This window comes from Dipodomys merriami, unplaced genomic scaffold, assembly GCF_024711535.1.
Source record: "Dipodomys merriami isolate MVZ:Mamm:240054 unplaced genomic scaffold, mDipMer1.0.p SCAF_8, whole genome shotgun sequence".
In the NCBI taxonomy this organism is placed as follows: domain Eukaryota; kingdom Metazoa; phylum Chordata; class Mammalia; order Rodentia; family Heteromyidae; genus Dipodomys; species Dipodomys merriami.
The window spans coordinates 31,584,402-31,605,022 of NW_027206401.1; the positions used below are offsets into that span (position 1 = coordinate 31,584,402).

Below are 20,621 nucleotides of genomic sequence, written 5' to 3' on the forward strand. Positions count from 1 at the left end.
TGGTGGATGGTAGGGTCTGATCTCTTGTCTTCATGGTGGGGGAAGGTGAGGCCCCCACCGCCCAGGTGATGGGCTGCCTGAATCTCTGGAGGTAGGGCTAGGCACGTGACAGATGGGTTACTAAACTTACCAGACCAGTGCCTGGGACTGGAGTTTCCTGTGACCTTCCCCCTGACCTGACCCTATTTAGGCCCAGACCAGCTCAGGTGCCATTACACCACGCCACATGTCTCTGTGTTGGTATACTTTCTCCTGTCTCCTGGCTCTTTTAAGGTCACTATGGCATCCCACTTCAGCTTTCCATTGGAGCTGAATTGGTTTGTTGGTATTTGTTTTTTTCTTTCTTTCCTCTCTGGCCTTCTTGGCTCAGTTTCCTAACAATGCTAAGTGTATTTACTGGCTGCTGGTGTTTGAGACAGGTGTCCACCATGCAGTTACTAGCCTTTTAATAAAGACTCCAAGATTCGACCTCTCAAAATGTGGCTTCTCCAGTTTCCCTCCTTACAACACCAGGGCGTCCTGGAGAGATTGCTCTTCCCAGCCTGGCTAATTCATCAAGCTAACAACTCACTTGCAACCATGCCTTTGCATGCAAACTAATGGATAACTTAGAGCCACTGCAAGGCCACACAAGGTATCTTAGGGGCCACCTCCACAGCCTGGAGCCTGCTGAGATTGCTTCAAACCAGCCAATCCTGAGCTGTTGGCCTGCTGTGCTTACTGTGAAAACTTCCTATCCCATTTTTCTGCCTCCTGTCTACCCTGGAAATCTTCCCAATGGGTCTGTGTAGCATGTCATGCCTTTTGTTTCTGAGGACCTAGGGGTGTAAATGGATTCCTACGTCATGGGGCTTCCAGGTCTGCATACCTTACCCCATCTGATAAAAACAAGTCCTAGGTACATTTTGACACGTGTTGCCTATAGAAGAACAGAAAAGGGACTGAGGGTCACACTGTTAATATTTTCTTGGTGTTTTTGTCCTCAGTTGCTTGCTCTGTGGATTGGAAAGAACTTCACCAAGAAAGTCACACTCAGTCCTGGCCTTGAGAATAGTTATCTCTGTGGGACACAGGCAGAAATGTGGGTTTCTGCTGATGTGCTCTGGGCTCGTGCCCAGCCAGCTCTTTTACTCTTTGTTGATGTGCTAACTCAAATGCCAAATTTTAGAAAGTGCCAGAGAGAAGCTGCATGTCATTCTGTGGGCAGCTTGGGGGGTCGGGGGCTAAGATTGTTTTGAAAAGCATAAGAAAGATTCTTAACAAGAGCTAAAGATAGCAGGAGGACACACTTGATTTTTACCTGGAGCCAATCTCATTCGGTGACTAATTTAGGAGAAATAGAATGTAATCTCAGGCTTTTATGATGATAAATGCATTTAGGCTTGGTGCTTCTGGCTCAGAAAAAGTCTTTACCCAACTCTCAAAGAGGGAGTTCATGGGTGGCTTGCTCAATGCAGGGTAAGCATATGTTACTGTGGCCAAATATCTGAGAAAAACAAAGATGGAAAGGTGTTTTTTTTTGTTTTGTTTTGCCAGTCCTGAGGCTTGAACTCTGAGCCTACGCACTGCCTCTGAACTTTACTTGCTCAGTGCTAGAGCTCTACTACTTGATCTATAGCTCCACTGCCAGCTATTTAGGTGGGTAATTGGAGAGAAGAGTCTCACAGACTTTCCTGCCCGAGCTGGCTTTCAACTTGATCATCAGATCTCAGTCTCCTAAGTAATCTGGGATTACAGATGGGAGCCATGGACATCCAATAGGGAAGGATGTATTTGGGCTCACAGTTTTTGATATCTCAGTCTTTGGTCGCTTGGCACGTGGATAGAACATCACAGTGTTGGGAGTACCTCATGGTAGACAGGAAGCAAAGTGAGCTAGGGAGGGGCCAGGGCCAGGATATCCTCAAAGATCCTCCCCCATGACCTATTTCTTCCATGTAAGTCCCACCTCCTAAAATTTCTAGACCTTCCCCAAACAGAGCTACCCAATGGGGACCAATACATGATTCTTTCAGGGGGACTAGACATATCCAAACCCTATGCATTATTTGGGACTGTTATGGTTATAATCTCTTATCTTTTCAAATCATTGCGATCAGTATTGCATGAACATCATTTTGATCTTCTGTTTTGTTTCCTGTCGCCCTTTCCTAATTGCCTTAGTTCTCTCTACCATGCTGCCTTGTGACATCTTTGCCTGAAGTACTATTTTGAGCTAGCAGCAGGGCTCAAGCAATACAATGTCTTGCCTAGGAAACTCAAAGTCCTGAGTTCAAACCCCAATAGACAGGGGGGTTGGTCGTTTTCAGAGTTTCTAAGGAAGTTGGGAGTGTTAAACTGAAAGTTATCCTTAAGAACCTTGTAAGAGAGTTGCGGAGTGTTCCCTCCCATCATAATTATGATAGAGCACTCATCTCACATCTGTTTTTCTCTCTTTGTTTTCCAATAATATTATGAAGAGAAAAAAATGTCCCCAAAAGTTACCCCCTGAGGATTTGTATCTGTTTCACCAAGTTTTCCTCTGTGCCTTTGCTGAATGTTTGAAAATGGTACCTTGGATGTTTACCGTCTCAGGTTTTCTTTTTCTTTGAAATATCTCAGTATGTGTTATGTCAAATCTAGTTCTTTCCAAGTTGTGCTCAATTGGATGTGTCTAATGAGGTGAGGAGGAGGAATTTTTCAGGTTGAGGATAGCAAATGAACTCTGAGATGCTCTTCAGGGTTTGGCCTCATATTGATGGTTTCACATTCTACTCTTCCCTTCCACCCTCCAGAATCTGTCTTATAGTCCTGCCTGAGCTGTGCTTCCCCAGCTCTGGTCCCTATTACCCAAAGCCCAGGGCAATTGAGTTTTTCCTACATGTCTCCATTTTAGTGTCATCATGGCCGGGCTGGAACGATGTTATTATGAATATCTAACAAGTGGGAAATGATCCACTTGTGCTGCACTAAGGAACACAGGGGGCGAGGCAAAATTGGGATCCAGCTAATTCACAGATGATTTTGAGATTTTTTTTTTTTTTTGCCTGGATCCACACTAAGACCATGATCCACCTATGTTATACTTTTTGTGGTAGTTGGGATGACAGATGTATGCCACCATGTCCATCTTCTTTCTCTGAGATAGAAGCTGGAAAAAAAATCCCCTATCTTTGCAGGCTGGCCTCACACTGTAGTCCTCCTCATCTCAACCTCTCCAGGAGTTAGGATTCCAACTGTGAGCCAAGAGCATCTGGCTCTAGTGAGAGAATATAGCTCACTCATTCCTCATATCCTGCTTAAAATGGTGACTCACTAGCAGGTCCTGCCAGGCTGAGCAGGGCACCAGCAAGGCTTCATAGGGTTCTGTTCTTGCTGCATGTTGCTTATACATTTCTCCTCACCAGACAATTCCTGCTAACCCTCCAACTCACCAGTTCTCAGAAAGGAGGCAGGCACTCAATATTTGAGTCATTGAAGGAGGAAGCAAATTAGCCAGTGGTTTCTCAACTTCAGTGTATTCGGGCAGAACTCAGATCACTCAGCCCATTCCCAGATTTTATAATTCAGCAATAATTTGCATTTCTAACAAGCTCTGTGGGTGATACCGATTCTAACCAGATGGGGGCATCTTTGGGTAGCCTCACTTCTGTGCCTAGCCACCAAAGTTATCCATTGGCCTGGCAAGTGTCTGTAGGCCCTTCCTTGAAAATTACAGGGACTGATGTTTCTGCGAGTGTCAATGGATTGGGTCTTAAGTGAGGGGGGCAGAGAGAGGGTCTTGTGCTGCACATCATGTCCTCCCCTCCCCATATTACATACTTTTCCTCAAAGGATACATGCACTTCTCCTTGAATAGTCTGACTCCAGTGATGCTTCTTAATTTGGTCACTTTTCATGCCTCACCTCGGCATTTTGCTGAGAGCCAGCTGTAGTCCTACTACCTGAAAAGCGCTTCATCCAGCAGATGTGCTGGTGCATGGTGACAGCTGTGTGAATGAGTCATGGCTTCAGTCACTGCTTCCTGTCCCCACCCCCAAACTGCAGGGCTTTTCCCCACACACGTTGCCAAGTTACCCACCAGTGCTTGCGTTTCTCACTGTCCTGTCCTTACTGGCTATTTGCTTGCTCTTCCGACCCTGGGGGTTCTCCCCTCTTGAGGGTCACTGAGCACCTGCTCTCCTCATTCAGGCACATCGTAGACTTTCCTGAACCCAGAGTCAGCCCTTCGACTGGCTCCCAGGTGACTTTTCCTCGTCTAATCACTCTACTTGTCGGATTCATTTGTACTATTTTTTTCTATGTCTTGGGGCTCCGTTTTCTCAAGATTTGACTTTATGAGTGTGATGTGATACACTCTGTGATACTTGCTCTATATGAAATAACCTTACCCATCTTCTAAAGAGTAAATTTCGTAAATCTTACTCATCTCAGCTTTGGTCTACTTTCATGGGTTTCCTGTCAGAAAGCAACTTAGGAAAGCTTGGTTTTGATGGGTTCTTCTTACAATAGCTTTACGGAGATATGATTCACTTGCCACATATCACCAAGGAAGTACACAATACAATGGTGTTAGTGTACTCACAGAGTTGCAGGACTCTGTGTGTGTGTGTGTGTGTGTGTGTGTGTGTGTGTGTGTGTGTGTGTGTGTGTGTGTGTGTGTGTGTGTGTGTGTGTGACTAAGACCTTCTACTTGCTAGGCAAGTACTCTGCCATTTATGCCATGCCCCCAGTCCTTCTTTACTTTTTTGTTTGTTTTTCATAGAGGTTCTCACAATTTTATACAAGTTAGCTTTGAACTGTGATTGTCTTTCCTCTCCCTCCCATGTAGATGGGATTATAGGTATGAACCACTATGCCTGAGTTATTTTTGAGATATAGTCTGCTTAACTTTTTCCCGGGCTAGCCTTAGACCCAGATCCTCCTATCTCTGCCTCTATTATAGGTATGCACCAACATGTCCCCTCCCAAACAATTTTAAAATATTTTTATTACTTCAAAAAGAAACCTTACACATCATCTCCTTATCCCCTAGTTTCCTACAACCGCAATCTTAGATAACCACTAATCTACTTTCTTTGTATACAGATCCCCCTGTTGTGGGAATGGAATCATTATACATATTTGTGACTGGCTTCTTTTGCTTAGCATATCATTTTCAATATTCAGCCATATTGTATCACATATCAATATTTCCTTTCCCTTCCTTGTTTCTCTCTCTTCCTTTCTTTCTTCCTTCCTTCCTTCCTTCCTTTTCTTTCTTTCCCCTTTCCTTCCCTTCTCTTGCTTTGCCTTTCTTTTTTTGTGCTGATCCTGGGGCTGGAACTCAGGGCCTGGGCACTGTACCTGAGCTTTTTTGCTCAAGGATAGTGCTCCACCATTTGAGTCAAAATCCATTTCCAGCTTTTTGGTGGTTAATTGGAGATTAGAGTCTCACAAACTTTCCTGCTAGGTTGGCTTTGAACCACAATTCTCAGATCTTAGTTTTCTGAGTTGCTAGGATTATAGGTGTGAGTCACTGATGCCTGCCTATTTCATTTCTTTTTATGGCTATGCAATATTCTATTGGGTAGGTATACTATATTTTGTTTATTCATTCATTCATCTGGACATTTCCTTCACCCATCTATAACCTATTAACTATTGGGTTTTTAGAAGATGTAATTGAGCCTTTGCAGCTAGGAATCCCAGTCCTTTCTTTGGAGGCTAGGGAGCTAGGGCTCTGCACCCTCAAAACTTGAGTCCAAGTTTTCCCCATTATTCCCTGACAGAGCTGGGAACAAACTCTGAGCAGCCTGACTTTCTGGACGTGCCTGTCCTATGCCTGTCCTAGGGAAATCAGAAGAATTATCTGGGTATTCTTCAAGTGGTTCTTGGTTTTATAAAAGTTGTGGGTTTCCCCTCTATTTTTGTGTGGTACTGAGGCTGAAATTCAGCACCTGGGCTTGCCAGGAAGACATTCTACTGGTTACGCACACTTTCAGTCTTTTTAGTTTCATTATATTTCAAATAGAGTCTTGCTAGACTGGATCAAAGTTCTACTATTTACCCTTCCCACATATCTGGAATGATTATGTGCATACCATTATCAAAAGCTGCATTCATTCTTTTATTATAGGGCTTCACAAGTTTTTTCCCAGGACTGGCTTTGAACTGTGATCCTTCCAATCTCCTGAGTTGCTGGGACTACAGCCATGAGCCACAATCCCAGCTTCCCTCCTTCTTATAGCTAACAGAAATGACAGGAAAATTATAATTTGTTACCTATATTCCTTTTTATTTTACATTGTAATCTTCCATATTGAAATCACATATTCCAGTACCTATTAATTTTTTGGTGAAATAGAATGAATACAGATGCTATACTAAGAGAGAGAGAGAGAGAGACAGAGACAGAGACAGAGACAGAGACAGAGACACAGAGAGAGGTCATCTGTTCTCATGTAATGTTTCTTCATTTATTTGAATTTTTAAAAATCAATAAAAATTAAGTAGATCAATTTATTTTTTGGATATTTCACACATATCATTTTGGAAGAGATATTTAACAAATTTCAACATCAACTGCCAACTCTGTACACATTTTACAAATAAAGGCTTTTACTCTTGGCCTTTAATATAGGCCAAGTATCCAATGGCCAAATTAATGGTCAATGGGAGGGCAGATTTGAGGGTGTAATATTAAAGGAATTAAGATATTTTCTTGCAACTGCTGTTCAGTTGTCAAATAACAGAGCACAGACACACGCTAACAGCAGTCATGGTTTACAACTATCTATAAACATAACTCTGAAGGCTGAAAGCAGTCAGACAGTATCCAAACATGGTGTTACCTGTAGACTTGATCCTAATATTCTAAGGTGTAGAGGGCATAGGAAAGAGACAGGGAGGGCTGGCAGTGTGTGCTGAGTTTGAGCTGGGACAGCTCCCATCAGTTCTTATCTGGATCAGGAAGATGTTTTGGACATTTTACAATGTCCCAAACTGTGACATATGGGAAAAGGTATTAAGGACCAATAACTTCACTAGCCATTTACTGAGTGCCAATAGTATTTATGGAAATATACAGGGATTGTTTACAAGAAGATGAGACAAGAGAAAAAAAGGAAGAGGGGAAGAAATTTGTGTGAATGTTGTTGGAAGCTGCTCTGATAATCACTTGGAAAAGTTCTTTCTGTAGACTACTATCACCAGACACCACTTTCCAGGCACAATTTGAAGAGATAATACAGTTCAGTTTTGATACGTGTTTTCAAGAACACAAGTAAGTGTGAACTGTTTTCAAGAATACAAATGAGTGAAAAAAGTGAGTGAGTGAAAACTATCAATAAATATTTAGAGATATATTTGTGGTACAGCAAATAAAAACAACAACTAATTGGAACTGTTGAAGTAACTCACAGAGGCCTTAACCAGAAGTGCCTGGAATAGTTCTAAGACATATATTTAGGTCATCAGCACAAGCTAACTGGATATTTTGTAGACTACAAACATGTTCCTTCCAATTCATCAAAAATGATTCTATTCCAACTTTGCAAGAACTGTACCTGTTCGTTCAAATCCATATTGTCAAAAGTAGAAGGTACTGGACATAAGACAAGTAATTTCAGACTTAAGCCAGATTTCACAAAGCATTTGTTACTTCAGTGTTCTCTAACATCAGTTTATGATGAACAAGATGATGATTCTAATCATGAGCCTTTTCTCAAACCACAGCTCCAAGAGAAATGGATGATGTTCATCCCATCGAAATCTCCACTAAAATGATGCTCCAAGAACTCCTAAGAATGTCCTCAATAAACTCAGCATTGAAACACAAAAAAGCCAAATTGAAAACTCTACGTCCAACTCCAATAATGGAGGCTAAGCAATTACACGTTAAAGTCCTTAATAGGTCTTTCCTAATGGAAAATCCTGAGATTTTTCTAAACACTGTGACTTTATAGAAGGCAGATTGGCTTAATGAAGAAATTTACTTTTACTAGAGACAACCAACAGTCTTTGATTTGGAATACTTACTCTTTCACAGACTCTCATCCAGTTTTGAGGTAGATTAAATATTAGCACTGCATTTTACAAATTAAAACTCAAGCAGATGTCAAGTCATTTATCATAAACTATGGGAGTCCTCTTCTGGTCAGAAACAACATAATTTTTTTTTTGCTGGTCATGGGGCCTGAACTCTGGGCCTGGGCTCTGTCCCTCAGCTCTTCAGCTCAGGCTAGCACTCTACCACTGGAGCCACAGCACCACTTCTGGCTTTTTCTGTTTATATGGTGCTGAGGAATCGAACCCAGAGCCTCATGCTTGCAAGGCATGCATTCTACTGCTGAGCTACCTTCCCAGCCCCAGAAACAACATAATCTTCATCCATTCTTTCAGATAAATCTTGTCTGCTGTTTAATGCAAATAGTCACAGGGGGGAAAAGAAAGACTAGAGATGATAGCAATTCTACTCTGGAAGATTTTTTTTATATTCTTAAATTGATCCTATAGTGAGTATACACTATATGACAGAATGATATACTTTTTCTTTTATTACAAATATATTTATATATAATTAACACATAAAATTATGTTTTAAACAGTACTGTAATCACAGTACTGTTTGGAGTTGACTAGGGCAGGACAACCAGACTCTAAGCGCAGGTGCTTAGTTCAATGTACTATCTACTGTTATGTGGGATTATGGGAAAGTAGGTATATAAATGGAAGAAGACCTAAGAAAGATGCCTGGATCTCAAATAGGGGTGGTTTTGTACCGGTCAAAATGAAGAGAAAAACACTACCATTCTGCTGACCCTTACTAAGCTAAAGCACCAAACCTGAGAGAATTTGTCCCAACAGAGTCTGGTACAGTTCTTACTAGAGAAGCCACAAATAAAAGTCAACTGGTATTTTATTAAAATGATATTGACAGAAGCAATGATCAAAATGCTTTAATAGGAATGAGTTTCATCTACCATGTAAGTTCCTCTAATTTTCAAAGGCCTGGTTCTTTTAGAATGCTGATGATTTCCTGTGTATCTTCGCAACCATTCTTCACTGTAAAGTTCTTGTAAAACTGAGGCTGTACCTCAATAGCAGAATGCTTGCCTAGCATGTGCAAGGTATTGAGCTTGACCCCCAGCATTGCAAAAAAATAAAACAAAAACCCTCGAAATTCCTTTTATTTAAACAACTGTCAAGTGTTAGCAATGTGGGATTAAGAGTGGTTCACTGAAAAGTGAACATTTTTGCTGTAAAAGTACGGTGTCCACTATTGCTTTCAATATAAACCAGACAGCCCAATACCAAGAGTAAAGGAAACAGGGGGAGGGGAGGGAAATGGGATGTGAGGTGGTGTAATGCAAGCCCTTTAGTGTCCCCAAAGTTGAATGTGGAAGTAATAGCCTTCATTTAGAAAATTTATATATATTATCTGAATTGTAATTTTCATGAAGGTCAAAATTATGTATCCTCACCAGGACAAATGATATGCCTAAGCAACATACTGTATTTGCACAAGGCTGCTGAAACTCATGGACAATAATAACAAATGAAAAAGCTTCATTCTATGGCATAACAAGCCAAGATTTCAATCTGATATTCGATAAGCCCCAAATTGTAAACTATCTTTATTATATAAAAGCTGTAAGGACATACAATTTTTTAAGGAACTCTTGCGCTGCTGGCTGGCACAACATGTGAAATTAACACGGACATTTGTGAAAGCTTGTGCAAAACTATTGTATTTACAAAATGGGAAAAGGTGACTGCAACCGTCTCTACACATGCATGTTTCATTCACAACTTCCACAATGAAAGGGTTGTAATGTCACAAAACCGGCGATGAACTTCACCAACAGCTGCTAAGCACTGAAGCCACACAACTTACCCTGGAATGGACAAGTATTTTGAAAGCTGAAATAGGTTTAAGGCCATTCAAGTTTAATCACAGTTATTCTAATCTTTTTTTATTATTTTAAATAAGTTTTTTATTGTGAAAATACTGTACAGAGGAGTTACAGTTACACGAGCAAGGTGATGAGTACATTTCTTATCAAGGATTGTTGCCTCCTCCTTTGTTTTTCCCCTACCATCCCTTCCCTCCCACCTCCACAACTACACCCCTTCCCCCACAGCTGCCTAAATTGTAAAGTTCGTTTTTCAACATAGTGTCTTCTACATCTCATTGTTGCAATGGGTCAATCTGTATCCCTATTTAAACATTTTGTTTTTTCCCTTCCCCTCCCCAAATTATACCAACATCAAATACAGTGAAAACGGGGGTTATACCATGGGGAAGGGTCATACAAAGCAACAAAAAAAATCACGTGGTACCTTATAAATACGTTAGAAACAATAGCAAGAAAGAAGAAACCACTTGTGTCCCTATCTTGGGGTTCATTTCGCTTAACTTCATCTTATCTGGTCATATGTATATAGCTTTTGACCTTTTCTATTTGTCCCAGACATATACTAGTTATCGCAAATAAAGGAAACCATGGGGCCTATGTTTCTTGGGGCCTGGCTTACTTCACTTAATATAATTTTTTCCAAGTCTTTCCATTTCCTAAGAAATGGGGAAATGTCATTCTTTCTGATGGAAGCATAGAATTCCATTGTGTATATATACCACATTTTCTTGATCCATTCATCTACTGAGGGGTATCTGGGTTGGTTCCATATCTTAGCTATGGTAAATAATGCTGCAATAAACATAGTTGTGCTGGTAGCTTTAGTATGGTCTTGTTTGTGATCATTTAGGTAAATGCCCAAGAGTGGGATTACTGGGAGCTCTATGTAGAGTGTTTTGAGGAGCCTCCATATTACTTTCCAAAGTGGTTGAACAAATTTACACTCCCCTTCTGGCCACATCCCCTCCAGCATCTGTTGTTATTAGAGTTCTTGATTATAGCCATTCTAACTGGGGTAAGGTGGAATCTCAATGTTGTTATGATTTGCATTTTTTTATGGCTAGAGAGGTTGGTTGTTCTAATCTTTTGGAGCCTCATCAACTTGTGTTTGAGTTATGTGGCTTTTCTTCCAACTTGCGGTCTTCTGTTTTACAAAATCCAGAAGGAAAATACAAAGAAAATCAACACAACAGAGGTCATATTAAACAGGAGTTAGCATGTGACGCAATAATTAAGATGAAGGAGAAAGAAAGCCAGAACATTAAAATGGTACAACTCTCTTGTTACTTGTTGGAGCCAGTCCTACATTAGAAGTTAAGAAATATATACCATTATTTTCAGGTAGATTACTTATGTTGCTCTAACTTGTCCTTCTCATCAGTGCACTGCCAAGAGAATCAAAACCTCTACACAAGAATGGTCCCTTACAATAGCAGCACACACTACCACTACCTGCAAAGCTGTCAGTCTCAAAGACTTAGTGAACAAAAGGACACAGAAGTGGATAAGTAACATATTAAAGAGGAATAATGGGAATTAGAAGGTTCATGCAGTTCGGTTTTTTTAATCAGCCAGTCAGCTTGCTGATGGTGAGGGATGGTTTCCACTGAGGAGGTCCTGTGGAGTAGGAATGTGGTCCCCAGGGACCCCTGTCTTGTCCAGGAGCTGCAGTGGGCAGTTGCTGCTTCTTCATCTTTGCTTTAGCCATACTCTCCAGAATCAAAATATTTTTGCTCTTGCTGCCGGAACCTCCAGGCTTTTGTCCCAGGTGAGGATATCTTGCTTTGAATTTTGCTTCTTCAGCTTTCTCTGGACAAGCCACTTTATCTTCCATTTCCTTCTGCTCCTCTGCGGAGAATGCCCCCAGACACTTCTGTAGAAATGATGCTTCCTCTGCAGACGAGATGCTGGGAAAAATGCAATTACTGGTTGGCCGAGGCTGCCTGTCTTGCAGCCTACTCTTATTTGAATGTATTTAAAAGAAGAGTTCCAAGTGGCTTTTTGAAGACAATGTGCACTGTGAGCAGTCTGTTCTCCTGTGGCTTCCAGATCTGTTTGCCCCAAGAGTCAACTCCCCTCCCTGCCCTGCTCAGGACCTCAAGACACTGCCATCACCTCTGTGCACATCCTGACCCCTATCCTCTCTTTTCCACTCAGCCTTCTCAAGCATCCTTCCTTCCCCCAGCATCTGGAGATCTCAGACATTCGGGGAGGAGGGAAATAGCTCCCTTGGTTTCACAAACGCTCTGCCAATCTGGATTCAATTCATAATACTAGAGTGTCTAGAAGAAAAGAATCATTAATTAAAGATGAAAAACAAGCTTCTTCTTGAGGGGAAATTGCATTGGGTAATTTTCCCTTTTGCTCTTACAAGCCATGAGGAACCAGATCAGTGAGCCGCTGGAGTGACCCAGTTCACACTGAGCCGCCTAATGACACACAGGAAGTCAGAAGGGCGCTGCTTCGTATTCATGCGAAAGCACACACTTTCCAAGGAAGGGGACGGAATCCGTTCACAGTACTACAAATGATGGCTAGCAAGAAAGTCAAAGGTGTTGGTAGCTATTTTTACAGGAACAACATGCACAGAAAAGTGTAAATGGAATCAGATTTTTAAAATCTTGGGTGCATTTATAAACCTGAATTCAATTGGTTTCGGATGAAGTTAGAATTTGCATTTTATAAAAAGTCCAGGCAAAGCTAGGGCTTTCTGGTCAGAGACCACACTTGGAGAATATTGCCTTCGAGGATTTTTCTACCCCTGGGTTTTTCTTTATTATCCCATGTCCCTTCCCTTCCTTTAACCCTTCTCTTTCCTTCTCTTCCCTTCTCTTAACCTTTCCTTTGCCTTCCTTTCTTCCTTCTTTCCTTCCTCTCTTCCCTTCTCCTAACCTTTCATTTTCCTTCCTTCCTTTTTTCCTTCCTCCCTCCATCCCTTCCTCCCTTCATTTCTTTCCTTCCTTTCTTCCCTTCATTCCCTCCCTCCATTTTTCCTCCCTCCTTCTCTTCCCCATTGTCACCCTTCTTTCCTTCTTTCCTTTATTCCTTGTGTCTGGATTGAACTCATGGCCTTACTTTTGCTTTGAAAGCATTTATCTTGCTAACTAAAAATGCATTAGAGGAAGAAAGAAAAGAGCATACTCCTTTCTTTAAGCTAGCTCTAGGAAGTTATCCACACTTTCTCCACTACTTACATTCAAAAATATTTCATTGCCCACAAAAGCAATTTCAGTAGAATTGTTATCTAAGTGTCTTTAGTAGAAATAGCACCAATGACATAATGTTGTGGTCATGACTACAATTTGTAGCTTTGTATATATTAGGGTTATTTGCATAACAGTTTAAAATAAACTAAGCATCCGAACCCTATTACTTTATCGAGGGCTTCATAGGCTGACAAATCTCTACTAGTTTCTTTTGGCCTCTTCCTTCTACTAAAAGCAGGCAGGAATTGAGTGGGGTATTAGAGGGAGTAGTTTAGGGAAGTTTTATTTCCGGTTTGCTAGATGTTTCCATTTTCCAACTCAAATATATTAGATAAGAATGTATTTGTCAGGACCAAAGAGACAAAGATTCCCTGTTTTCTTTCATATGTAGAAGCTAGAGTTAGCTTATAAATATATAAGTAAGTACTCTGGGTGGTACGCAAGTATACACAAATATATTAACTGAAATACAGTAGAACTCAAAACTGTAATTCCTTACAAAGGCTAACTCAAAGTTCAATAAAATAAACACCAGGATACTTGAAATAAAAACCAGATACCTTAAAGGGGTGGAGAGGTCAAGGGGAGGGGATAAAAGAATGAAGAGAAAAGGCATTTGGAAAATGAAGTAAAAAAAAATTCTATGTATATCTTACAACATTAAGAAAAGTGAAGGAAGTGGTAGTTGGGCTGAGTGAGAATGTTGATTGGGTGACATTGATCATGACACATTGGGTTCATAAACTGCTTTGTTGGATGGCAACTCCTTTGTATAACTACTTAAAGATAATAATTTTTAAATAAATGAAATAAAATAAAAATGTTATTGGAGCCAGAGGAAAAGGATGCATTTATATTGGAAGAACTTTAATTTATATCAAGACTCAGAAACTGTGATTTTTTTCTGTTAACCATGTGTTTAAACCATGTGTTAAAAAGAAAAGAACAACTTCAGGACTGATTTCCCCCTTTTGCCTTAGAGGTGGTGACAATCTGAGATAATGCTGGAAATCCTCAACGGAAGGAGCTCATGGAGAGACCTTTTGTTTTTCTGGACAAGGGAGTAAACTATACATATATGACCTTGGCTACAAAGATGCTTTTAACTCTATTATAATATACAACCATGTGGGAAGAATTCCATAGCCTCCAACAGAACTGCACTTCGGTTTGAAAGGTAACATGTAATGAGTTCCAGCCTTCCTCTTAGCCCCTCCCATCACCTGGATGACCCACTCGGATAGGACAGTCCTTAGGTAAGCCTGAGCAGTCACATTGTCTCTGATAGGAGTCCTCCCTGCATGCCCTTTCCAAGCATCAGGCACTCACCTTTGAAAATGAAGGCGGAGGAGGCTCTGTTGGCAACGCAGCTGTCACATCCTATTAGTGCATGGGTGGGGCTCACCCAGTACAGAAGGTATGTCATTTATAGACAGAATTGCATAATTGAACTTGATAGGATTTTGACGCTTTCTTGACATGTAATTTTTTCGTCAAGTAAAAAACCTTTAGGAAGCAGGAATGGAATTTAGAATTTGGAACTCCGAAGTTCAAGACTAGGTAATCCTCACAACTTGGAACAATCATTAAGACTCCAGGAAAGACCTGCTTGCTTTGACTTCTGACCTCACACCTCAGGTTGGAATAGGATAAAGGATAAAGAAGAAGCCAGGTTCATTTCCTCCAGAAAAAAATGGTATCTGAGACTGTACATTCCCTTTAGTTCTTCCCTATTCATTTATGTTTTGAAAAAGGCATTTTATGGCCAAATATAGCTAACCTATGGAAAAGTTCACCCAACACAATTATATAACCCAGGTAATGAGGGTGAAGTAAACATCAATATATCCACCCTTGGTTAAAGCTTTAGACTTTGTTGGGCTTCTTTGTGTTTGGTTTCTTTCCTTCAACACCACGAGTGTGAGACTAATCCCTGTTGTTCTGGGTAGTGGTCATTTGTCATTTTCACTGCTATATAGAGTTCTTTTGCATGACTGGCTCTCAGTTTATTCTACTTTTGATCAACACTCTCCTTGTCTCTACTTTTTCACAATTACAAATAGTGCTGCCAGGAACAACTTTTGCACATCTGCATTATCTGAAGCCCACAAATGCCTGGGTTCTACCTTGGAAAAATTCTGGTGTTGTGCACATGAGAATGGTTAAGGTATAAGATGCAGAGATGGACTTCAGCAGATCACACAAAAACATCCACCAGAGAAACTATAACAATCACCAGTGGGGTGATGCTATTCAGGATCAGATGCCTTACATTAACTGTCATGCCATCCCAGGAGGCATTCTACCTCCAAGAGACTTCTGACAGCAGATCTCAAGGTATGTGTGCCTGGTTTTGATCGAGTCTTTTAGAGATGTCTCTGTGGGAATGATTTGGTCACAATAAGCAACTAGAAAAGAAAATAGGTAATAATTTAGTGCTTCACCTGGGATTGAAAATGTTTTTCAGTGGTTTCTTAGAACTTCACCATAAACAGATATATATATTTTTATAGGCTGATAAAGAAAAAAAAGAGTTTTGAATCACAACATATAGCATAGAAAAAAGTCCAGATTTCTGGCAGTGCATGTTCTATAACATTGTGTGGAATAGTACACTGGGCCCTTTTTTATATATAAGATCAGAATAAAGGATTTGGAGATGAGAATCAGTTCTGGGTATATCTGATCCTATGAGAGCTGTCTCCCACATAGGGAAAATACAACAAAGGGAGGGTCTTATTCTTTCCTAGCAGGTCCAGATGTCCAATAGCCAACCCCCCACCCCCTGCCAAAGTTTGTATGGGCAGTCACAACTGTTTGCTTTGTTTTGAAAGGGGAGAAGTTACACATTTTTGTTACTACAACATTTTGGAACAAAGAGACTAGAAACAGGATTTATGCCATGAGTGACACCAGCGGTCTCTCAGTCATAGCAGCACCTGCCCCTTCCATGTGAGCTTTTGGCACATGACTGAACGTGCCAGTCTTCCAGCTGGCATTTTAATTTGAGATTGTACACCAGCCAAGGTGGAAAAGTAACCCAAAGGCAGCAACATGTTGAAAGAGAGAAGGAGGAGGAGGAGGCAGGGGGTGGGGGAAGTAAAAGGACACAGTTGAAGACTTCCAACAAATCAACACATTAACCATGAAGCCCCAAACCTGGGAAGGTCAGGAAGAATCTGCTCCAATCCTGGGAACAGAGCCAACCCTTAGACCATTAACACACCCAAGTGTATGTAGAAACCACACCACTGTCGAAGGTAAATTGATTGAGCTCCCAAAGTCTCAAAAGAGAAGTTTAATAGTGTTTCCCCCCAAAATAGGTTGGCAAACTAAAGAACTGCTTTTCAATATTTAGCAAACTCCATTTGGGCTAGAGTGGTTGGGAGAAAAAAAGCAACTGCCAGGATGTAGGAACAGCTTGGGGAGAAGCAGCCTGCTGGCTGGCAGAAAACAAACTCTGGAGGCGAATGCCTACTTTGAACCTTGGCATTATCAAGTCCTAGTTTGGGTGACTTTGAGAAGTCACCAAACTACTTTTGGTCTCCATTTCCTGAATAATTCCACTGCTGTGGGCATTAAGTGATAATGATAATGACTAGAACATAAACAAGTGCTCAATAAATGTGAGCTATTATTATTGCTCATAGTAAGAATGCTGTGGGTACTAAGGGATGGCATTTCACAGCTACTGTACCCGTGTTTGTCAAACCCAAGCTCATTGTTTATAAAGTAGGGCTCATGTAAACTTGAAATGCTTGCTTCTTTTTTTTGTACTGGGGCTGGAATTCAGGGCCTCACATTTTTGCTTGCCTTGCTTACTTGAAGCTGGTGCTCTTCCACTTGAGCCATGCCTCCAAGCTTGCATTTTGTTGGTTAATTGGACATAGAGTCTTGTGGACTTTTCTGTGGAGGCTGGCTTCAAACCTTGATCCTTTACATCTAGGCCTCCTGAGTAGCTAAGATTATAGTAAGGAGCCACAGGCAACCAGTTCCTATGCTGTTTTCTTGAATCTAATTGAGCCACTCTCAAATACCCAGTGGCTTCTAGGATGATTTGTACCATTGCATTTCCACCATGAGACCACTAGGGATGCACCAACACTAATTCCTATAAGTGTAGTGAGACTGCTACCTTTGCCTACTCATAAAAGGGACCCCAACTGTCTTTGCTGAGCACAAGGGGCTGTCTCTTCCTCCTTTGAACTTTAGTTTCTAGAATATCCATAATCTCTTTAGTTTCCATACCTTTTCTTTTGCTGTGCTATATGACTTGCTTCATATTCACTCATTTAAACATATTTGTCAGATACCAACAATGTTGTCTAAGCATGAAGACAGCAATGGGATTTGGATTCATAGGAAACAGACGAATGAAATTCTAGTGAATAGACAGATAAATAAAATGAGAAGTGGTAAAAGGTATCCTATGAGGCAGGAATCCAGCAGGAGAAAAGAGAAGTGCTGGGAAAAGAGAAAAGGGGGTGCTAATCTGGACTGCTGGTCAGGAAAGGATTCTGCAGGGGTGGTGGCATTCCTGTTCAGATCTCTTTCATCAAGTAATAGAGCGCTTGTGCTCATGGGGTGGGAGAGTCAACAGGTAAAAGGGCCCACGTGGTAGAGAAGCTGCACTTTGAGAAAACTGTGACTAAGGGGCAGAATGAGCTAGGGGATAGTAGGAGGAGATGAGGCCAGAGAACAGCAGAGCAGGTGCATGGGGAAGCAGTAGGCATAGTGTGTAATTAGGCTACTTAGCTCAAAGAATATGCTAAGTCTTTTTGCTCTCATCCCCAAACTGGCCTATCCATCACCATCACAATGCCATGAACATGGACAATATGATGAAGAGTTGCTGAATATAATGAGCACCTTGGTGGTTTGGGTCTACAGTAATGGGGGAATTGAGGAAAAGACTTGGATAGTGAGTACTGATAGAGTTCTTCACTGATAATTCACCTTTGCCCTTGGTTCTATTCCCATTTGGAAGTTTCTCTTTCAAAAACATAAATATAAGATCTTATATAAACCAGGACATGGTTTTCTTATGTAAATGAAAGCTTACTGTAGATTATTTTACATACAACAGAGGCTGGAGTATTAAAGAAAACTAATCTTGAATTGTTTTCTATAGCATAGATCTACTATAAAATGTGAGTAATGAATCCTCTATTATTCAAATGCAAGTTAATTTTTTGTAAATGTCTAATTCATGGGCCCTGTGTCCTTAAACTACCTGGATTGTGCAATTGATTGTAAATATCCTTTGTCTGGGCTGGACACCAAGGCACATACATACCTGGCCGTGGTCCTAGCTACTTGAAAAGCTGAGGCCTACAGATTCGTTGAGTTTATGAGTGTGAAGTCATCCTGTGACATATAGTGAAATCTTATCTCAGAACAAAACAAAGGAACAGAAATATGGGATAGTCGTGAGTAATGAACACAGAGAGGAAGAAACAATCCTTTGTTATTTAGCCTTACAGCATTTAACTGGCATATCTTCACTATGGCCTTCTTTCTGTCTAACTGCTTTCCCCCCCACAAGAGCTTTATCCAAAGGCATATAGCCATGCCATACTCAGGGATTAGGCCATAGAACTTGGGTGAGGCCTGGAAATTTATTTATTTAAAAAGTTCTTGCCATTGGACCTTTGTGGCTCATGCCTGTTAATGTATTTCCTCCAGGGGCTGAGATCTGAGAATCAAGGTTAGAAGCCAGTCATGGCAGAAAAGTCCATGTGACTTGAATCTCAAACTAATCAGCAAAAAGCCAGAAATGGAGTTGTGGCTCATATGGTAGTGTCAGCCTTGAGCAGAAAAGCCAAATGAGAGCTTGAGGCCCTAGCCTTGAGTTCATATTCCCAGTACTGGTATACATGTGTACACACAGACACACAGACACAGACACACAGACACAGACACAGACACACACACACACACACACACACACACACACACACACACACACACAGAGTCATGTATTAGGAAATGAAGCCACGTTTAAAGTCATAATGTGCTAGGACTGGGGATATATCTCAGTGGTAGAACACTTGCCTAGAATAAGGATTATTGTTTAGGAACACACACACACACACACACACACACACACACACACACACACACACACACACACATTTGAAACAAAGCAAAAACTAAGGCCATAAAATACCTTTCTTCTTAGCCTCTAGCCTGCCTTGCTAAGACACAAGCAGGTTTTCCTCCATCACATAGCCATACTTAAAAGACCTTCGAACTCTTAGTACTCTCAAGTCAAGGGAAAAAAATTCCTTCAAAAAAGTGTTCCATTGACATTTTGTTTGTTGGCAATGGCAATTGCTTCTCCTTCAAGGGAAATAGCATCATCCTTCCAGCCCTAACCGGATAATATTTCAGTATAAGGCAATCAACCTAACATTCAGGCAGGAGACAGACTTCAAGGCGTGAGACTAAGGTTTTACAGTGTCATTGTAACCCAGAGTTCAGAGCACTCCAACCTGCTCCATTCACTAGCCACTCTGCTATGGACTTCTGTAGAGGTAAAGCACCCTGCTGGTGTATCATTGAGTTTTTTTGTACATCAGGACCAACATTTTAGTAACTGCTTTCCTTAGATCATGAAATGAAAGCCCTTTGTTCAAACCTTACCTTTGGAATCAGACAAATGTAGGTCAGAATCTATACTTGTAAATTTCCAAACCTCCCCTGAGACTATTTCTTCCTGTTTGACAACAGGAAGAAAAAGGAAAAAAAATCTCCATTTCTCAGGGTTCTTTTAAAGATTAAATGAGATTTATGTGTCAGAACCACTGGTTTTTAAACTTGGGTGAATATTGAAATGAATCATGGGGAGCTCAAAAACAATACCAATGTCTGAACTCCATCTCTAGGGTCTGCAAGGGGTTCTGGGGTTCAAATCGGATACCAGGAGCTTTAACAAATCTCTAGGTGAGGGTGAGTGATAGAAAGTAACTGACTAGGGCCAGACCAATTAAGAGGACCATCACAACAGCTTGGGATGGGGGGTGGGGGGGCTGGGCGGGGGTGGGGTAGGGGAGGGTTGAGGCACATATAATGTTTAATCCCTTACAACCTTTATAAGTAATTTGGAGAATTATCTCTAGTCTACATTTTCAACTTACCGGGCTGTTTCAAATGACTTTGAAGGATCTTGGTTGGGCAGTGACCACATTTACCAGGTTTTCATTCTCCATTGGTTGATCTATTAAATATTCCCAAGTGTAGTACTGAGAATTGGTCTTAACAGTAAGTCTCAGAGACATTGACAAGGTGGGGACCAAGATTTAGGCATCCTTCAATTCTCAATCCCATAATTAGTGCAGCTCACTGATAGCTATTTGGTCATGTTGAATTAAAAATAACTGGCTGTAATTGTATGTTTCAGGCAACCTGGGTTTGAAATGAATTCCTACTATATTCTCGGTCCCTAAGTCTCTCAACTGGAGAGACGAGCCCTTAGGTTTGGAGTGTGCCCTGATCTACCTTGCTGTGTGACTCCTGAAGTTAAGGTCATTTCTGG

The 20,621-nt window shown here is 41.0% G+C and overlaps 1 pseudogene; it reads right to left on the minus strand.

Annotated features, from left to right (window-relative positions):
- Positions 1 to 11,445: 11,445 nt before the first annotated feature.
- On the minus strand, positions 11,446 to 11,727 carry LOC138819127 (cAMP-regulated phosphoprotein 19 pseudogene; annotated as a pseudogene).
- Positions 11,728 to 20,621: the final 8,894 nt, after the last annotated feature.